This window comes from Lactuca serriola, chromosome 5 (assembly GCF_051521515.1).
Source record: "Lactuca serriola cultivar US96UC23 chromosome 5, Lser_US96UC23_V15, whole genome shotgun sequence".
Taxonomy (NCBI): Eukaryota; Viridiplantae; Streptophyta; class Magnoliopsida; order Asterales; family Asteraceae; genus Lactuca; species Lactuca serriola.
In genome coordinates this window covers 134,742,756-134,765,215 of record NC_136412.1, presented here as the reverse complement: position 1 = coordinate 134,765,215, position 22,460 = coordinate 134,742,756, and the positions used below count along the sequence as shown (strand labels likewise).

Below are 22,460 nucleotides of genomic sequence, written 5' to 3'. Positions count from 1 at the left end.
CCACAACTACTTGTAACTCTAGCCTCTCACTAGCTTTGTTTTTATAAAACAAAACACCCTTTGGCTTAAAAAAGAATCATATAAATAATACCCACTTATATTTTTTTGAGACTTATTGAGCATATTCAATGTCTCAGTAGAGGTGAAATTTTTTGCCATCTACAAAGGCTGGACCGACATTTTCAAATACAGGAAGGTATTGAAAGGTTAATACATTTGAAATGTTGTTCCTTTATGAAAGGTGTGCTTGCATCTCATGAGAATAGATTATGCGTAATGTGAAATATGTTTGCAGGATCATGAAGTATTCAAATTCATATGCATACAACGATACACCAACACATACAGATACACATTTCATATATATATATATATATATATATATATATATATATATATATATATATATATATATATATATATATATATATATATACTCATACAATAACTTGACAGAAAATAAAACAGGGTTTAAACAAAGATTAATCCACCCTGTAACCAACGAAAACTACATCCTCTACTTTAATCAGCAAAGGAATGTATAAGATTGTCCAGTAAATGTTTTGTACTTAGGCTTTTTTAATCGATCGAAGTACTCGATTTATCAAGACATAAAGTTCAAATTGGCCTCTGTTATAACAAAAGTTCATGTTTAATGTTGTCACGGTTTATCTAATACACTAAACTACATCCGCTACTTTAATCAGCAAAGGAGCCCTCCTTCCGTCTTTTGCCTCATCTTCTCAGGATTCGTCTCAGCCAACCACTTCATCCTATTTATTATAATGAACATTAATTAACTTTTTTGGTTTGCCACACATAAAAAAACTTATTGAAAAACCTTCGGATTCAAAAATTAAAATTACTAAAACTAAAGTCTCTGGCAGATCTTTTTGCTTTAAAGAGATCTAATACTCGATCCACACATATCAGTATCTTTAGTGATATTTAAGGAATAATTAAGCATGTAAGGAACTACAGATCAGATCTGCAACACGATCTCCATAATCTCCACACAGAATTCAATAAGAATTGAAGTAGATGTCAGCTTTATACTAATGAAATTAACGTTACTAGATACAGCATAAATTGGAAAGTGGAGCAGAAAAATTGATTGGAATCGAAACATTTACATAAGAAAACGTTATATAAATTTACCTTTTCAAGCTAGGGGCCTCGGACAAACCTACAAAACCAACTCTTGAAATGTTATGAACACCTAACTCATAGTAATCTGATTCTACTAGGCTGACAACAGAATACACATCAAAGTATAGTGTGAGTGACAGTCGAACAACATAATCTTCGAAACACCAAAGTATATATGGCGGATCTTTACTAATTTTTAGATCTATGTGCATGATGAAGGAAAAGAAAAAATCGACACATAAAACTCTTGGTGATTATTATGAGTCGATAACATAAAGAAAACAATGCATGATTTTCATATATGTAAGAAACGATTGTGATCTAGATTTACAGCGGCTGCGAAATCGTATTGAAATGAAACTGAACATCGTATATATAATGGTTAAGAAATGTGTGGGCGTAACCCTATAACCCTCATCTCTAGATCTAGCGTTGGTGATTTTCATCAACCTCCCCTACTATTGTACATATCTTCAAATAGAACCCTAAGGTTACGCAAAATGACACTTTTATTGCTTGATGAATAAATTGGTACTTGATTTTCTTATATGTAATTTTTTAAGAGATCTTATGTATAAATGGCCACAGCCCACAGTACTGGAGTAACTTTTTTTAACGTAAATTTAATCATTTGTAGACTACTCTTAGTTCCAAATATGCCTCCGACAAAACCACAACCGTCGACTTCAAGGAGGGGCAACACCTGATACGGTTAGATTATTATAACTGTTTTGGTAAATGGCAAAAATACTCTTGGTTTTTTTTTTTTGGAAAAACAGTTGATACATTTTTCTTTCTTGTTTAAGTGAGAATATCTTTCCTCGTTTGACATTGTAATTATTCGAGGTTGAGTATACGGTATTCATGGTTTAGCCTTTCAACATAAGATGGCGTAATTAGCACAAACGTATTAAAACGTTTGGTTACAAAATTAATGGTTTCAATAAATGTTAAAAGTATGATTTACGTGTTAAATGAAATCACAATAAATAATACACTGCTAATTATATTTAACTTAAATTTAAATTTCGCGAAGAAACCGATGTTCATAATGTACATAAAGTAAAATCGTGCATGTATTTATCGTTTAACATGCCCTGGAGTTAAAATCTAGAAGTCAAATAAAGCTTAACGATAAGTATACAATTTTATGAAAGTTTTGTTCGAATGTTTATTTAGTTGATTGTTGGATTACTTGATTATTAGATTACTCACACCCTGGTGTTTTTATATTAACACATTGTGGTACATTGATTACTGACTTTGTAATTTAAGTATATTTGGATTCCTTTTACAATTTTTATTCAATGTGAGTTTTACAACACGTTCAAACATGCTATGGACGATTAAATCTCAAGAATTAAATTTGTTGATGATAAATATCCACTGATTTTCTATCAATAATTGCAAGAATCACATATACCTGATATTAATATATTTGTGAATTTGGTATAAGTTTAAAAACTAATGGTGGATATATCAACTTACCAAACTCAACTATGGGTAATGTAACAACTGTGTCAGACATCTCTTGCATGCTACTCCACCGTGACTAACACGAAGAAACCCTAGACTTCTCATCCGATACAACATACCTCACTATAAATGCTCTACGTTCCTCAACAAACAATAAGGGTGAACAAAAAAAGTGGTAGAAAAATGAAACAATTGTAAGGGTGTTCTACTATTAATCATTTTTCATGAAATGAACATCTAATACAATTAAAATATGCATGTTTTCGAAGCAATGGACAAGCATATTTCACAACACAGCAACACAACCATTTTTCCTATGATTTTGTGAACTGTAACATGCATCCAACCACATAATTCTAACCATATAAGGGCCTCGGTTAAGCCGTTTCAATGGCCCCACAATAGTCTTTTGCTTCCTCGGTATCCCATCATCAACCACTTGAAACATCATGTATGTCCTTCTTGACTCCGGATGGATAATTTAACATCCGCACCTAGGGCCTAAAACTTCTAGATATTAGGTTTTCTATGTATCAAATACACTTAAACCATGTAGTCAAAAAATAAATTACGATATACCTAAGGGTACATGCAACCTATGGATGTATGCCTTAGCGCTTGAGCTCTCGTGCTCGTGACCTTGTTTACATGAAAAGGACAAAACCAGAATCCCTCTCTTGGTTCGTAACCAGTAAATTTAAAAGTGAATAATCAAAGTATAACTAGGAGGGATTAAACTCTAAATGAATTCCTCCACAAAAAGGGAGAAAGAAGACCCGAAACTTCAAGCCAAGAAGAAGCAAGGATTATGGCTCTGGATATCTTCCACTGTTTTTGTTGGATTTAAGTGTCTAAGCCCATAACTATAATTTGTATATATACTTGAACTGATTGTAGTATAGTCTTTTTGGGTTACCCTCATAACTAGCAACCGGACAGCATGAATTTCGGAGGAAGAGGTTTATTTACTATATAATTAATAAATTGAAATAAATAATTTATTAATATATTATGAAAATAATATATTAATTAGAAATAGAAATATTTAATTAATATTTAATCATAAATTAATTGGAATTATATTTGGAATTAAAAGAAATAATTAAAAGTCCAGGGTCTAATGTGCAATTGTTCAATAGTTGAACAAGAGGCTTCAGAACCTTCTTGGAGAAGGTTGGACGGTTTCAATAAGGATATTCTAGGGTTTCTATAACTATAAATAAGGAGTTGGATAGTTACCAATTTAAAATATTATTATTATATTAAGATTAGGGTTATCTAGGGCATCCTTGTTGAACAATAAAAGGGCCCTCACCCCTAAGGATTTTCCCCACTCATATCTTTAGACAAATAATCAAAATTCTTATCGTCCACTCTCCTCTCTCCATATTCATCTTGTTGCTAGTGTTGGGTGTGAACCATTAGAGGCACGATATTTGTGGTGCTTGCTCTCAAGGCTTCAACAACACAAGGGTCTTTATTATTTGTCAACAACAATCAAGGTATGTTTCTCTTAGCCTTAATCATATTTTCAAAAATATGCTAGGCATGCTAGTGTTTCTTATTTGATGTTGAAAGTCATATATGTAATTAGAGAAAAACATAGATCTTATTCTAGGGTTGCATGCAGACTTAAGTTTTTTATTTGTTTCGCTTAAAACCCATTAATTTTATCCTTCCATCCATATGGGATGAGAAATCCCCAAAATGAAATTCCTTTTAATTCTAATGGGAATACCATCCACCATAGGTTCTATATTATTCCTGATTAATAAACTATCGATAAATTGCTATTCAACCCTTTTAATTAATTAAACTATTTATTAATTCCCATAATATTTTCTAATAAGTTTGCAATTAACGATTAAACCATAATAACTAATAAATCAATTCCCCTTTTATTGATTCTACTTGATTTGAGTATTGAAGGCAACTCAAGAGGACCTTCCTATTATTAGAGATATCAACAGTAGTTAATGACCTTGGAGACACTTTCCAACAGTCTACCACTTTGACAGGTCATCAACTATAGACAACGATGTTTTGTTAAAAAGTAATACTTGCAACACTATTTGGAATCGCATTGCTCCAACCAAGGCAAACATCTTAAGAAAACATCTTAATTTGCATGTTAGGCTTGGTCATCTATACACTAGATTGAACCTCCTTAGAATTAGGATCCCTTTGCAATCGTCTATATGTGTCCTCCGTGCGGCTAGTAATATGTAACGCCCCAAATCGGGCAGGTATATTTCGAAACCCGCCTTCTTTTGATTATTGTATTTTATAGCCCTCAGAGAAGTTATGTTGAGTCCCAGGGAGATTAGGGGCTAAAGTTGAAACTTTGGGCCGATTATGGGTCAATTGGGCTAATCCCTTAACGGGCTGTGGATTTAATGTTGTTGGGTCAGGTTGGACTTGTAGGTCGTGTAGGCCCAATAGAGTGATGGGCCCAATTATTAAATTGGGCCAATAATAGATTAGGGTCTCGTTGATTAATGTATATTCTTTATCTTCCAGTCGAGGGTGTCGTGCATAGCAGCTGAAGACTCTCAGTTCAGTTATGCACTATCGCTAGGTGAGTTATTCTCACTTTAGCAACAGGGTCTAAGGCACCAAGGCCGGCCCTTATGGATAGTATTCGGATTATCGTATGATATGCTTACTGATTTACATCCTGGTAGTTAGCATGATGATATGCTAGGCTTAGAGATCCTGTTAGGTCGGTATCCTGTTTACAGGATGTTGCTATGGCTAGATTGGTTTGACTGTTATATGCGTGATATTGTTTGTATGTTATCTATGTACACATGATTGTTTGTTTGGGGGTTGGGTTGAGGCGGTGTCCTGATTTGTGCGGTTGAGGCCAACATACCCGGGGCGGTCTGGATTGACTGTAAGCCCATAGGAGGCGGTCTAGTCATGTTGAAGGCCCGGCGAGAGGTCCGGATAGGCTGTAGGCCCGTAGGAGGCTGTCCAGTCATGCCGAAGGCTCGGGAGAGGTCCAGATAGGCTGTAGGCCTGTAAGAGGCGGTCCAGTCAGGCGGAAGGCTCATTATGCATGATGTTTGTTATTATTTATTTTGGATGCTAAAGGTTGGTATTTTGGGGGTAACTCACTAAGCCTTCGAGCTTACATTTTATCGTTTATTGTTTCAGGTACATCTGTTGATAATGGAAAGGCGATGCCATGACGTACACATCCCCGTTTTTATGATTCTGGGAACTCTGATAAAAAAAACATTTTGAAAGCAATTAGAACTTGTTGATGTTTAAAAAAAAAAAAAAAAAAAAAAAACTTTTATTTGTGTAAAACTGTTTTCTTTGAAAAGTTTAAATTTCTTTAAAATTTTTGGGTTGTTACACAATATATCTGAGTCACACTTATTTCTTGACTACCCTAAAGTCATTGACGTAAATGTGACTTTGTGTCGTTGGTGGAGGGATATCCCTATTACGAGAGTGCCCATCATGTATTTGTTTTTGAGGTGGACCACCTCTGATCTGATGGCCCTGTTATGGATAATGTAGATATGGGAAGAAGGTTGTCTTCTGTTGGAAATCTTATGGATAATGTAGATATGGCAACGAGGTTGTCTTCCGTTTGAAATTCAGGAGCAGCAAAGAGTTAGTAGGTGACATCCAAGTATTATATAGCTAGAAAAGATGAATAGTTTTGTTAGTTAATCTAATCTCTCAATCCTGGCAAAGCTCGCCACAACTACTTGTAACTCTAGCCTCTCACTAGCTTTGTTTTTATAAAACAAAACACCCTTTGGCTTAAAAAAGTATCATATAAATAATACCCACTTATATTTTTTTGAGACTTATTGAGCATATTCAATGTTTCAGTAGATGTGAAATTTTTTGCCATCTACAAAGGCTGGACTGACATTTTCAAATACGGGAAGGTATTGAAAGGTTAATACATTTGAAATGTTGTTCCTTTATGAAAGGTGTGCTTGCATCTCATGAGAATAGATTATGAGTAATGTGAAATATGTTTGCAGGATCATGAAGTATTCAAATTCATATGCATACAACGATACACCAACACATACAGATACACATTTCATATATATATTTATACTCATACAATAACTTGACAGAAAATAAAACAGGGTTTAAACAAAGATTAATCCACCCTGTAACCAACGAAAACTACACCCGCTACTTTAATCAGCAAAGGAATGTATAAGATTGTCCAGTAAATGTTTTGTACTTAGGCTTTTTTAATCGATCGAAGTACTCGATTTATCGAGACATAAAGTTCAAATTGGCCTCTGTTATAACAAAAGTTAATGTTTAATGTTGTCACGGTTTATCTAATACACTAAACTACATCCGCTACTTTAATCAGCAAAGGAGCCCTCCTTCCGTCTTTTGCCTCATCTTCTCAGGATTCGTCTCAGCCAACCACTTCATCCTATTTATTATAATGAACATTAATTAACTTTTTTGGTTTGCCACACATAAAAAAACTTATTGAAAAACCTTCGGATTCAAAAATTAAAATTACTAAAACTAAAGTCTCTGGCAGATCTTTTTGCTTTAAAGAGATCTAATACTCGATCCACACATATCAGTATCTTTAGTGATATTTAAGGAATAATTAAGCATGTAAGAACTACAGATCAGATCTGCAACACGATCTCCGTAATCTCCAAACAGAATTCAATAAGAACTGAAGTAGATGTCAGCTTTATACTAATGAAATTAACGTTACTAGATACATCATAAATTGGAAAGTTGAGCAGAAAAATTGATTGGAATCGAAACATTTACATAAGAAAACGTTATATAAATTTACCTTTTCAAGCTAGGGGGCTCGGACAAACCTACAAAACCAACTCTTGAAATGTTATGAACACCTAACTCATAGTAATCTGATTCTACTAGGCTGACAACAGAATACACATCAAAGTATAGTGTGAGTGACAGTCGAACAACATAATCTTCGAAACACCAAAGTATATATGGCGGATCTTTACTAATTTTTAGATCTATGTGCATGATGAAGGAAAAGAAAAAATCGACACATAAAACTCTTGGTGATTATTATGAGTCGATAACATAAAGAAAACAATGCATGATTTTCATATATGTAAGAAACGATTGTGATCTAGATTTACAGCGGCTGCGAAATCGTATTGAAATGAAACTGAACATCGTATATATAATGGTTAAGAAATGTGTGGGCGTAACCCTATAACCCTCATCTCTAGATCTAGCGTTGGTGATTTTCATCAACCTCCCTTACTATTGTACATATCTTCAAATACAACCCTAAGGTTATGCAAAATGACACTTTTATTGCTTGATGAATAAATTGGTACTTGATTTTTTTATATGTAATTTTTTAAGAGATCTTATATATAAATGGCCACAGCCCACAGTACTGGAGTAACTTTTTTTAACGTAAATTTAATCATTTGTAGACTACTCTTAGTTCCAAATATGCCTCCGACAAAACCAGAACCGTCGACTTCAAGGAGGGGCAACACCTGGTACGGTTAGATTTTTATAACTGTTTTGGTAAACGGCAAAAATACTCTTGATTCTTATTTTATTTTTTGGAAAAACAGTTGATACATTTTTCTTTCTTGTTTAAGTGAGAATATCTTTCATCGTTTGCCATTGTAATTATTCGAGGTTGAGTATACGGTATTCATGGTTTAGCCTTTCAACATAAGATGGCGTAATTAGCACATACGTATTAAAATGTTTGGTTACAAAATTAATGGTTTCAATAAATGTTAAAAGTATGATTTACGTGTTAAATTAAATCACAATAAATAATACATTGCTAATTATACTTAACTTAAATTTAAATTTCGGGACGAAACCGATGTTCATAATGTACATAAAGTAAAATCGTGAATGTATCTATCGTTTAACACGCCTTGGAGTTAAAATCTATAAGTCAAATAAAGCTTAACGATTAGTATACAATTTTATGAAAGTTTTGTTCGAATGTTTATTTAGTTGATTATTGGATTACTTGATTATTAGAATACTCACACCCTGGTGTTTTTATATTAGCACATTGTGGTACATTGATTGCGACTTTGTAATTTAAGTATATTTGGATTCCTTTTACAGTTTTTATTCAATGTGAGTTTTACAACACGATCTCAAGAATTAAATTTATTGATAAATATCCATTGATTTTCTATCAATAATTGCAAGTATCACATACACCTGATAATAATATATTTGTGAATTTGGTATAAGTTTAAAAACTAATGGTGGATATATCAACTTACCAAACTCGACTATGGGTAATGTAACAACTGTGTCAGACATCTCTTGCATGCTACTCCACCGTGACTAACACGAAGAAACCCTAGACTTCTCATCCGATACAACATACCTCACTATAAATGCTCTACGTTCCTCAACAAACAATAAGGGTGAACAAAAAAAGTGGTAGAAAAATGAAACAATTGTAAGGGTGTTCTACTATTAATCATTTTTCATGAAATGAACATTTAATACAATTAAAATATGCATGTTTTCGAAGCAATGGACAAGCATATTTCACAACACAGCAACACAACCATTTTTCCTATGATTTTGTGAACTATAACTTGCATCCAACCACATAATTCTAACCATATAAGGGCCTCGGTTAAGCCGTTTCAATGGCCCCACAATAGTCTTTTGCTTCCTCGGTATCCCATCATCAACCACTTGAAACATCATGTATGTCCTTCTTGACACCGGATGGATAATGTAACATCCGCACTTAGGGCCTAAAACTTCTAGATGTTAGGTTTTCTATGTATCAAATACAGTTAAACCAGGTAGTCAAAAAATAAATTACGATATACCTAAGGGTACATGCAACCTATGGATGTATGCCTTAGCGCTTGAGCTCTCGTGCTCGTGACCTTGTTTACATGAAAAGGACAAAACCAGAATCCCTCTCTTGGTTCGTAACCAGTAAACTCAAAAGTGCATAATCAAAGTATAACTAGGAGGGATTAAATTCTAAATGAATTCCTCCACAAAAAGGGAGAAAGAAGACCCGAAACTTCAAGCCAAGAAGAAGCAAGGATTATGGCTCTGGATATCTTCCAATGTTTTTGTTGGATTTAAGTATCTAAGCCCATAACTATAATTTGTATATATACTTGAACTGATTGTAGTATAGTCTTTTTGGGTTGCCTCATAACTAGCAACCAGACAACATGAATTTTGGAGAGAGAGGTTTATTTATTACATAATTAATAAATTGAAATAAATAATTTATTAATATATTATGAGAATAATATATTAATTAGAAATAGAAATATTTAATTAATATTTAATCATAAATTAATTGGAATTAATTTTGGAATTAAAAGAATTAATTAAAAGTCCAGGGTCTATTGTGCAATTGTTCAATAGTTGAACAACAGGCTCCAGAACCTTCTTGGAGAAGGTTGGACGGTTTCAATAATGATATTCTAGGGTTTCTATAACTATAAATAAGGAGTTGGATAATTACGCATTTTAAATAGTATTATTATATTAAGATTAGGGTTATCTAGGGCATCGTTGTTGAACAATAAAAGGGCCCTCACCCCTAATGATTTTCCCCACTCATATCTTTAGACAGATAATCAAAATTCTTATCGTCCACTCTCCTCTCTCCATATTCATCTTGTTGCTAGTGTTGGGTGTGAACCATTAGAGGCACGATATTTGTGGTGCTTGCTCTCAAGGCTTCAACAACACAAGGGTCTTTATTATTTGTCAACAACAATCAAGGTATGTTTCTCTTAGCCTTAATCATATTTTCAAAAATATGCTAGGCATGCTAGTGTTTCTTATTTGATGTTGAAAGTCATATATGTAATTAGAGAAAAACATAGATCTTATTCTAGGGTTGCATGCAGACTTAAGTTTTTTATTTGTTTCGCTTAAAACCCATTAATTTTATCCTTCCATCCATATGGGATGAGAAATCCCCAAAATGAAATTCCTTTTAATTCTAATGGGAATACCATCCACCATAGGTTCTATATTATTCCTTATTAATAAGCTATCGATAAATTGCTATTCAACCCTTTAATTAATTAAACTATTTATTAATTCGCATAATATTTTCTAATTAGTTTGTAATTAACTATTAAACCATAATAACTAATAAATCAATTCCCCTTTTATTGATTCTACTTGATTTGAGTATTGAAGGCAACTCAAGAGGACCTTCCTATTATTAGAGATATCAACAGTAGTTAATAACCTTGGAGACACTTTCCAACAATCTACCATTTTGACAGGTCATCAACTATAGACGACGATGTTTTGTTAAAAAGTAATACTTGCAACACTATTTGGAATCACATTGCTCCAACCAAGGCAAACATCTAAAGAAAACATCTTAATTTGCATGTTAGACTTGGTCATCTATACACTAGATTGAACCTCCTTAGAATTAGGATCCCTTTGCAATCGTCTGTATGTGCCCTCCATGCGGCTAGTAATATGTAACGCCCCAAATCCGGCAGGTATATTTCGAAACCCGCCTTCTTTTGATTATTGTATATTATAGCCCTCGGAGAAGTTATGTTGAGTCCAAGGGAGTTTTGGGGCTAAAGTTGAAACTTTGGGCCGATTATGGGTCAATTGGGCTAATCCCTTAATGGATTGTGGATTTAATGTTGTTGGGTCAGGTTGGACTTCTAGGTCTTGTGTAGGCCCAATAGAGTGACGGGCCCAATTATTAAATTGGGCCAATAATAGCTTTGGGTCTCGTTGATTAATGTATATTCTTTATCTTCCAGTCGAGTGTGTCGTGCATAGTAGTTGAAGACTCTCAGTTCAGTTATGCACTATCGCTAGGTGAGTTATTCTCACTTTATCAACAGGGTCTAAGGCACCAAGCTCGGCCCTTATGGATAGTATTCGGATTATCATATGATATGCTTACTGATTTACCTCCTGGTAGTTAGCATGATGAAATGCTAGGCTTAGTGATCCTGTTAGGTCGGTATCCTGTTTACAGGATGTTGCTATGGCTAGATTGGTTTGACAGTTATATGCATGATATTGTTTGTATGTTATCTATGTACACATGATTGTTTGTTTGGGGTTGGGTTGAGGCGGTGTCCTGATTTGTGCAGTTGAGGCCAACATACCCGGGGCGGTCTGGATTGATTGTGGGCCCGTAGGAGGCAGTCCAGTCTTGCTGAACGCCCGGCGAGCGGTCCGGATAGGCTGTAGGCCCGTAGGAGGCTGTCTAGTCATGCCGAAGGCTCGGGAGCGGTCCAGATAGGCTGTAGGCCTGTAGGAGGCAGTCCAGTCAGGCTGAAGGCTTATTATGCATGTTGTTTGTTATTATTTATTTTGGATGCTAGAGGTTGGTATGTTGGGGTAACTCACTAAGCCTTCGAGCTTACATTTTATCGTTTATTGTTTCAGGTACATATGTTGATAATGGAAAGGCGATGGCATGACGTACACATCCCCGTTTTTATGATTTTGGATTCTGGGAACTCTTGTAAAAAAAACATTTTGAAAGCAATTAGAACTTGTTGATGTTTAAAAAAAAAAAACTTTTATTTGTGTAAAACTGTTTTCTTTGAAAAGTTTAAATTTCTTTAAAATTTTTGGGTTGTTACACAATATATCTTAGTCACACTTATTTGTTGACTACCCTAAAGTCATTGAGGTAAATGAGATTTTGTGTCGTTGGTGGAGGGATATCCCTATTACTAGAGTGCCCATCATGTATTTGTTTTTGAGGTTGGACCACCTCTGCTTTGATGGCCCTGTTATGGATAATGTAGATATGGGAAGAAGGTTGTCTTCTATTGGAAATCTTATGGATAATGTAGATATGGCAACGAGGTTGTCTTCCGTTTGAAATTCAGGAGCAACAAAGAGTTAGTAGGTGACATCCAAGTATTATATAGCTAGAAAAGATGAATAGTTTTGTTAGTTAATCTGATCTCTCAATCCTGGCAAAGATCGTCAAAACTACTTGTAACTCTAGCCTCTCACTAGCTTTGTTTTTATAAAACAAAACACCCTTTGGTTTAAAAAAGAATCATATAAATAATACCCACTTATATTTTTTTGAGACTTATTGAGCATATTCAATGTCTCAGCATATGTGAAATTTTTTGCCATCTACAAAGGCTGGACTGACATTTTCAAATACGGGAAGGTATTGAAAGGTTAATACATTTGAAATGTTGTTCCTTTATGAAAGGGGCCTCGGACAAACCCACAAAACCAACTCTTGAAATATTATAAACACCTAACTGATAGTAATCTGATTCTACTAGGCTGACAACAGAATACACATCAATGTATAGCAGATCTTTACCAATTTTTTTATGTATGTGCATGATAAAGAAAAAAAAAAAGTCGACACATAAAACTCTTGGTGATTATCACGACTGAAAAAAGACAAAAATCGATAACTTAATGAAAACAAAGCATGATTTTCAGATATGTAAGAAAAGATTGCGATCTAGATTGATAGGGTCGATCATGACAGCGGCTGTGAAATTGTATTGAAATGAAACTGAACATCGTATATATAATGGTTAAGAAATGTTTGGGCGTAACCCTATAACCCTGATTTCTAGCGTTGGTGATTTGCATCAACCTCCCCTACTATTGTACGTATCTTCAAATAGAGCCCAAAGGTTATTCAAAATGACAGTTTTGTTGCTTGATGAAGAAAGGGCTACTAGATTTTTTATTTGTAATTTTTTTAAGGGAGAATTTCATATATGCTCTTCTTAAACATTAAAATATCATCTTTACCCAAATTAATTTCTAAATATCATATTTACCCTTCGTAAAATCTCTAAATATCATATTTACCATTCATAAAATTTCAAATTTAAACATCAAAATATCATATATATATTTCATTCTTCAATATCAAAATATCGTATATACACTTTTTAAAATCAATGATTATATCTAAAATATCCTCCATCTACAAAATGAAAATATTCAAAAACAACAAAAACTAAACAATCAAAATATACATTCCATAGAAAGGGTTAAAGATAAATTTTTTTGTCTATCAACAATTGAAAAGTCGATCTAAGAGAAGAAAAGCAACACCTAAATATGGTTTGACCAGAAGTCTTTTGGTAAATATAACCAATACTCTTTAATTTATTTATTTTTGGAAAAATATTTGATACATTTTCTTTGTTGTTTAGGTGAGAATATCTTTCATCATTTAACATTGTAATTAATCCAGGTTGAGTATACAATATTTATGGTTTAGCCTTTCAACATGAAATTATGTAATTAGTGCAAACTTATTATAATTTTTGGCTACAAAATTAATGGTTACACTAAATGTTAAAGTATGATTAATGTGTTAAATGAAATCTTAATAAATATGTACTACTAATTATATTTATTTTAAATTTAAATTTCCGGAAGAAAACGATGTTCATAATTAATGAAGATAATTAAAATTGTGCCTATATTTATTGTTTAACATGGCTTTCGGTTAAAATCAACAAGTCAAAGAAAGCTTGACGATAAATATTCAGTTTTATGAATGTTTTGTCTTATTGGTTGATTATTGGATTACTGACACTAGGTGTTTTGATATCAGCACGTTGTTATACATGAATTGCGACTTTGCATTTTAAGTATATTTGTATTCTTTTTCTATTTCAACGCAATGTAAGTTTTACAACATATTAGAGACACTTGAATGAATTTTGATAAGCATACGTGAACCGAAACACATGCACAATCTTGCTATGGACGATTTAAATTTGTTGGTAAATATCAATTGATTTTCAATCATTAATTGCCAGAAAGGCATAGTATTGAATATTTGTCGCAATATATTTGTGAATTTGGTATAAGTTTGAAAACCAGTGGTGGATTTATGAACTTACCAAATTAACTATGGGTAATGTAATAAGTGTATAAGGCATGTCTTGCATCTTTTGCATGGTACTACTGTTGGATTAATGTCTAACTCTATAACTATAATTGGTAAGACTTGACCCGACCCGGCATGGTCCATTTGGGTTGCATGACATCATACATTTGGATTCACTAAAATGAGAGAAATAACACTAAAGGTTTGTTAATATATTATAAGTTCTAATATATTAATAAGATTATTTAATCAGTATTGATCAAAAATTAATCTAGGATTAATTAAGTGATCAAAAGAAGACTAATAAAATATATGGGTTGATTGTGTAAATCATCCATACTTTTATTGTGAGCTAAGACTCCATGGATTATCAAGTTGGGCTAAAACCCATGATGCTCCATGGATGCTCCATGTTGTATTTGCACCCATAGACCCAATGTATTTACGGTTGCATGTACACTTAGGAGTGTTAGAATGCCCAAAACCCAACAGTGGTATCAGAGCCTAGGCTTGTTTTCTTGTTATACTTGCAAAATTAGCTGAAAAATCAAATTTTGGTGCTGTCTGCACAACAGACTCGCCGAGTCCAAGGCAAAAAGCATCCAACTCACCGAGTTGGTTCATGCACTCGACGAGTTGGACCCCCATACGGCATATATTCGACTATTTTGGCTAGAAATGGACTAGGAACATTACCCTAAGATGTTTTTGGACTTATAAATTTGTTTTTGATGTGGTAATGTTCATGCTAATCCAATTTCAAAGTTAATTGTCAATAGATTCATGTTTTGTATTAGTTTAAAAGTTTTGCTAATTACATGAAAAAGTTTGATGTGAATTATTTTTGTTCATATGAGTTGCTTAGATTAATAGATAAGTTAATTGATTATGTGTTTTCAATCCATTTTAATCTAAGAGATGATTCTAAAATGTGTTTGTCTAACTTGTCCTCAAGTTACATGAAAAGTCACATTTAAGTTTCATATAACTCATAAAAGTTGGCAATGGTTACAAAAAATGAAGAGTGTTGTCCTCAAGTTATGGAGGTTCAAGAGTCACTTCATTAAGTAATAAAATGTGCAACCTTAATTAATTCCATAAGTTACAAAATAAAGAAAAGTTATATTCTTTTATTAGTTTAAAGTCTTCCATAACTTATCCTCAAGTTATGGAACTTGAAGAGTCTTTTAATTAAAACTACTTTAAACACATAAGTTATGGAATTAATTAGTTTTGAATAGTTTCAAAACTTGCCCTCAAGTTTTGGAATTTGAAAAGTCTTCACTTATGAATACTTTAATTCTAAGTTAGCCCTTACAATTTTAAAAGTTAAACTTCAACCCTTATATTTTATAATATTATAAGTTAATAATATTTATATATCTGTATAAGAGTAAAGTCAGTCTTACCGTTAGTAGGCCTCATTCACGAAGTCGGTCTATAAGGGGGGTATAAGGTTACTGCCTATAAAATGGCAGTTTAATGGGTGTCCAACCTCACCCACCTCTTCCTTGACTGGTGGAGGGTCGTTAGCCGAACGGGTAGGACAAGGACTATAATTCTCCCTTCATTAAAAGTATTAATGATAAATACTAAGTAACTAAACCTTTTATAAATACCCAATCTTAGTTACTTAGGAAAATGTGAATAAGGTGCTAATCCATGAAATTACACTTTGCACTTTGTTTAAGTTGGTTGGTGGAGCGTGTGTGGTTAACCGGCACACTAACTCGTATTTAACAAGGTAAGAAAAGGGTAACTTAATGTTTATCATAGTATCGATGGAGTGTGTGTTGTTAACCGGCAAATCGATTGAGGGGTAAACACTTAAGAGTACCAAGTAATTTGCATGGGTACTTCACACCTTGTTTTGTGATCCTCGGCATCCCAGTCACAAAACCTGAAGGGCACACTCGAGATTGAAACATGCCATTGAAAAGCTCAATTAATCTCAAAAGAATCTAGGAGTTTCAAAACTAGTTAAAACCTAATAATACATTTCGTTTATCTTGGTAGAAATTGGTGAATCGTCATTCACTTACCTTCAAATATTTTATAGCTTGGATTACGACATCCCTCTTCCAAGTTATAAAAGTATTGTGTTGGGTACTAGCCTTAATATTTCATATTGGGTGTTATATTAAGGACTTTAAATCAACTATCTTGAATATCTCCCAAAAGATGTCTAGTTTAAGACATCTATGTTTGGTGATGCAATTAACCAAATATGTGACAACCATATTTCCAAAACACGTGGCCATATGTCATTTTTGCACTAGTGTGAGGTGTTTCTTTGTTGCATCCGACCTCAAAGTGAACCTGTCTAAAAGTAAATTCATGCTAACTCGTGTTACTAACTCGGAGATTCAAAACCTGCCTACTTAGTTGGCTTACGCCATCAGTTTGTTTCCTTTTGTCCTATCCTGGTGTTTCAGTGGGTACGAAGATGACAAGAATATCATCTTGGAAACCTATATATTGTTGATAATTCTCATTATAAATAGTTTTTGAAAGAGGTACAACAAATGACCTTTGGAGGTTGATTAACCTTATGCATTTGTGCTTATGGTAGCCTTGGAACCTAGTTGTCCTCTCTTTTCAAGGTGCCAAATGAAGTCATCAAAAGATTGAGAACATCCTATTTTAAATTCTTTTTGGTTGGTTTGGATAACAATAAGAAAGTTAATTGTATTGCTAGGGAAAATGTTTTAGATACCATGGAAAAAGGTGATTTCAACATTGGCAGATCATTTAATCTCGTGGTAATGGGAAAATGGTGGTGACAGTTCTATGTTGTCTAATGGTTTATCCGAGGAAAAAAATTATAACGACACTATGGAGAAAGACAAATTGATGGCTTGTAAAAGCGACATTTGGGGTAAAATCATTAATATTCATATTGATTTGAATTATTTGAGTTTGGACTTTCTTTCCGTGTTTTCTATCAAAAACAATAGGTCAAGATGGATTGGAATCAAGGATGGCATTTTCTCCGCATCCTCCATCAGGTTCATAAATGATGACGTTTTGTCAAAATATAATACTTGCAACACTATTTAAAATCGCATTGCACCTTCCAAGGCAAACATCTTAATTTTTCGTGTTAGGCTTGGTCATCAATACACTAGATTGAACCTCCACAGAATTGGGACCCCTTTGCAATCACCAATATGCACCCTATGTGCGACTAGCAATGAACTTGAGTCACACTTATTTCTAGACTACCCTTAAGTCATTGAGGATTTTGTGTTCAGTTTTGGAGGGGTATCCCATATTACTAGTGTGTCCATTGATTTGTTTTTGAGGTTATACCATGGGGGTTCTTCAGTAATAAGATCAAGCATAACAAGATCAAGCTGCCAGTCACCTCTGATATGATGGCCTTTTGTGGATAACGTAGATATGACCACGAGGTCACCTCGCAACTGTCAAACTGTAGTGATAATATCAAACTCTCGAATCACAAAGGCGAACTATACTACTTATATTCACCATAGGACCACTTCCATAAATTCCCAATTTACTAAAACACCGCCATAAGTCAAACTGGTCAACCCTTAGTCAAAGTAAAAGTCAACGGTCAAGGTCAACAGTCCATGTTGACCCAACTCGTCGAGTGCAGCTCACTAACTCGTCGAGTCCTTCCAAAACTCGAGAAATCATGAAAAACCTAGTTGACTCGCCAAGTTTCTAGTCAACTTTTCAAGTCCATGCAGTTTCCAAATGTCGGGAAAACCCTAACTAAATCGTTGAGTCGTCTTACTGACTCACCAAGTCCATGCACAAACCATCAACGTCCAATCTTCATTGGACTCATTGAGCTGACCATGCAACTCGTCGAGTCCCTTCAGTATATTTCTCATTCAGATGTTTTTAATCTACCCCAAAGTTCCAACTTATAGATCTAGCTTCCTAAGGCCCATATTCCACACAAAGTTGCAAACTTTACGTGCATGCAAGGTCTTAAAGGCTTAGAACACCAAAACCAAGTCTAGAATGAGGTTTAGGGCATGGTTAGAGGTCAATACAAGATAAAGTTGATAACTTTATGAATTTGGGACCTAGAGGAGTCCAGGTCTAAGACCATGTCCTTATGATAAGCTTAAACCCAAGGGTGGCTCCATTAAACCCCAAAAATGACCATAAATGTCCATAGAAGAAGATCAAAGTATGAAAGGGTCAAGGTATTAGCTTTTTACCTTAGGTTAGTTGCCAAAACGAAGTAGATGACATATCCACTTCCTCCTTTTTGATCCAAGCTCCTCACTCTTCAAGTTTCCCTTCCAAGATAAACCAATAACACCTTTCAAACTCTCAACACATACAATGGGGGTATAGGACTCGATCTAGGGTTTCCTTTTGGTTGTAATGACGGTAAGGGAGGCTAGAAACGACCCATAAGTTCCGTAAATATGGGTGTAAATCCTAAAATTTAGGGTTTCCATGCACATCCTCTACTCGTCGAGTCGGGGTCCTCCGACTCTTCGAGTAGAAGTCATAAAATCACGCGAGTCTGACTAGGTTTGACACGACGATTAGGGGACTCAAACTCGTCGAGTTCCATCAATAAAATGAATAAAAAGGTTTTAAAATAAATATGGGAGTCGGGGTGTTACAAAAGTAAAATAGGAAGATTATGTTAAAACTACCTAAAACGAAATAAATGAAATTTAGAGATTGGATTTAAAAAAATATATTAAAGTAGTTTCACTTAGTTTTGAATCAACCCCCCCTCCCCCCCTCCCCCCCCCCCCACACACACACATTGTGGTTGATTTTTCAGAAGCATAATTGATTTAATTTGTAATCTATCATTTCCAATATCAATTAGTTATCTTAGCCCAATTAAATAACCATAATGATTATAATGACAACTAACACAATGATCATGTAATCAACTATCCAAATAATATTTTAGTATTAAATTCATATTAACATGGTTTCTTCAATAAACCCAAACACCAGCAACCGAATCTTGATGAATAATTAGTTCATTCATATTAAATAAAAGCTCTTCTTCTGGATGCTAAAAATACTTCGAATATGTTCCACCTATTTTCTGATAATCTTTCCCACTCGTTAGCTATTAGCTATCTTTATGGCCAACATAAACAATATTTGATACAAAAAATCATTTATCAAAAATTAAGGAAGTACTAGTAATATCTGATTGATTTTGACATACTCTCCTAAATTTTTAATCCCATCCTTACCGAGAAGAATGTGATACTAGACAATGAAGATCGACCTTTTTGTAGAAGAATTTTATTTAGAAAGTAAGTAAAATTCTTCAAAACCCAATTCCTTGCCCAAAACATCAACCCTATTGCATTTCTTGAACTTCATTGTTCATGTGTAAATATATTCAGTTTTAAATTTATAAAACGTTTTTAACTACGGGTGCCAACGAGCCGAGTTAACCCTGAGCCCGACCAGGCTCGGCCTAGGATTGCTTATGTTATATGGGGCTCGAAATCGAGCTTGACTCAATTCAAGGTTTACTGAGCTTGGCTCAAGCTTGTAAAAATTATACAACCTCGACTTGATTTTTCTCTAACCTGCCTAAATAAGCTTAAGTTCGGTTCAAGCTTGTTAAGAATCATGTTTAGTAATACCCTAAATCCCTAAATATGTTTTTTATTTTAATATTAAAAAAAATAAATTATATTATATACAGGCTCTATTAGGCTGCAAGCCTAATCAAGCTTAGAGACATAGGCTCGAGCTCGAGCATGTTTAATAAACGAGATTAATATTAAGCTTGAGATCAGCTCAGGCTCATTTAAAATCGGTTTCGAGTTGAGCTTTTAACGAGTGATCCCGAGTAGCTCAAGTGTAGCTTGGCTCATTTGCACCCTAATGTTAACTGGACTAATGCCTACTACCTAATGATATAGTATTATAACCGAGGTAAAACAAGATCTCGAACTCTTGGGGAACGAGTATGATTTAATTTAGAATACTTAAATATTAGTTCTACTAAAACAAATAAAGGTAAATAGTGTGACTGTGTTAAAACTACCTTAAACGAAATAAATAAAGTTCACAGATTGGATTAAAAACAATATATTTAAAGTACTTTCACATAGATTTGATTAAACCCATCAATTATGGATGATTTCTCATAAGTGTAATTGATTTAATTTGTTATCTGCCAATTCCTATATTAATTAGTTATCTTTGTCCGGTTAATTAGTCATATATGCCATTTCAAAAAAAAAAAAAACCAAACCATATTAGTCGAGTGTAAGGATAATTAACACAATGATCATGTCATCAACTATCCAAATAATAAATTAACATTAAATTCATATTATGCAAGTTTCAATATATAATTAATCTCATTGGTCATGACAATTAATTAACACACAAAATGGCCATCTAATATAATCTTACACATTCACAATTCATCACCAAACCCTAGCATTTAGTACATCACAAGTTATAATATCAACAATTATGAGTCAAGTCAACACATTGGACCTCTTGAATATAATAAACTCAATAATAGGTAATAAAATCTAAACTTCAACACATAAGGATCAACTATTAAGAAAACATAATAAATAAGCCGAAATATTAAATAAATAAGCCAACTAATACAGGTTTCCACTACATCTAGTAAAAAATATATGGGATTAGCACATAATATCTGATAGAACACATAGAGAAACAATCAAAAATATGCTAAACATGATAACTAGAAAAACCAATTCATGGCCAATTTAATCCACTCTTTGATTTTTCAGATTTCCAGCTTCAAGAATTGTTCCAAAAGGGTTCTAGTCTTCATAAAATGTCTCGGAGTTGTCAAGCAAGATTTCCCACCTTTTAGGGTTGAGCAGAATATTTATTTATATATTTTCTATAAAAATTGTTCATGCCTTAGTTTAAGTTTAGACACACACTATTTTTCATATGAATCCCTAAACACGAGGATCTGATACCAAATTTTAACTTCCCAAAATTTTCAGCTATTTTTTTAGAAAAATACAATCTAAACAACTATAAAACCTTTTTACAAGAAAAAAAAATCCACTAAACAAGTTGAAAATAAACATTATTGCTATTTTGTAGCAATTGATCAATTGAAAGGGGTTGTTGGAACTTTTTTTATGCATCGCTACTGCTCGTTACACAAGGTCACTATCTCTATTCTTTATTTTTATATCGGTTAACAATATATCCGTCCGAATGAGCAAAAAATATATTTTATTCATTTGTGATGTCGGAAGGAACGAAAAATATATTCTATTCATTTGTGATTACAGTTGTATTAATATGTTTTATTCCAAATATATAAAGAGAAAAATTACTTATAGTCATGTATGAATAAAATATCTTATTTATGAAATTGTTTTAATCATTTATAAATATAAAAACCTATTCTAATAAAAGAATAGCTTTAATCTTCTTTTGACATGTTTCATCTTATTAGGCCTTTTAATAAATACATATTATATTCTACTTTTGACATGTATCACCCTATTAGTTTTCTTAATTAATGCTTGTCATTTATTAACATATTAATTAATTCTCAATTTTAAATTTCTCACTCTAATTATATTAAATTAATAACATTACAATAAAATTAATACAAATTATAAGATGATATAATTTATATATTTATTTAAATTAACAATTATAATTTTATATAACTAAAAAAATATATTTTAATTAATAATTTATTTAAAATATTTGATTAATAATTTTGAGTTTTCACTATGAAGTTTAATTAATTTTGTAACCGTGGTTCCCACGGGCTATAAACTAGTTATTAATATAAATGTAAAGAATTCAATTTTAATATAATCATTTACGTATATAACAGTGTAATTATATGAATACAACTTTGGCATATTCATTTATGAATATAACTCCGCAAATTGATTATCAATGACTAAAAATCCATTGCCATATTTATATTATACCGACCATTAATATGTATTAAAAAACTAAAATTAGATATTCA

At 33.1% G+C, this 22,460-nt stretch overlaps 2 long non-coding RNA genes across 2 annotated transcripts; both read right to left on the bottom strand.

Annotated features, from left to right (window-relative positions):
• Positions 1-449: 449 nt before the first annotated feature.
• Positions 450-1,516, bottom strand: LOC145051239 (uncharacterized). The gene is made up of 2 exons (XR_013683474.1): positions 1,159-1,516; positions 450-773 (listed from the first exon to the last, which is right to left on the bottom strand). It is a non-coding gene; the product is annotated as an uncharacterized LOC145051239 (long non-coding RNA).
• Positions 1,517-6,683: 5,167 nt separating this feature from the next.
• On the bottom strand, positions 6,684-7,793 carry LOC145053003 (uncharacterized). Its single transcript, XR_013684309.1, has 2 exons — positions 7,436-7,793; positions 6,684-7,051 (listed from the first exon to the last, which is right to left on the bottom strand). It is a non-coding gene; the product is annotated as an uncharacterized LOC145053003 (long non-coding RNA).
• Between the last annotated feature and the right edge of the window lie 14,667 nt (positions 7,794-22,460).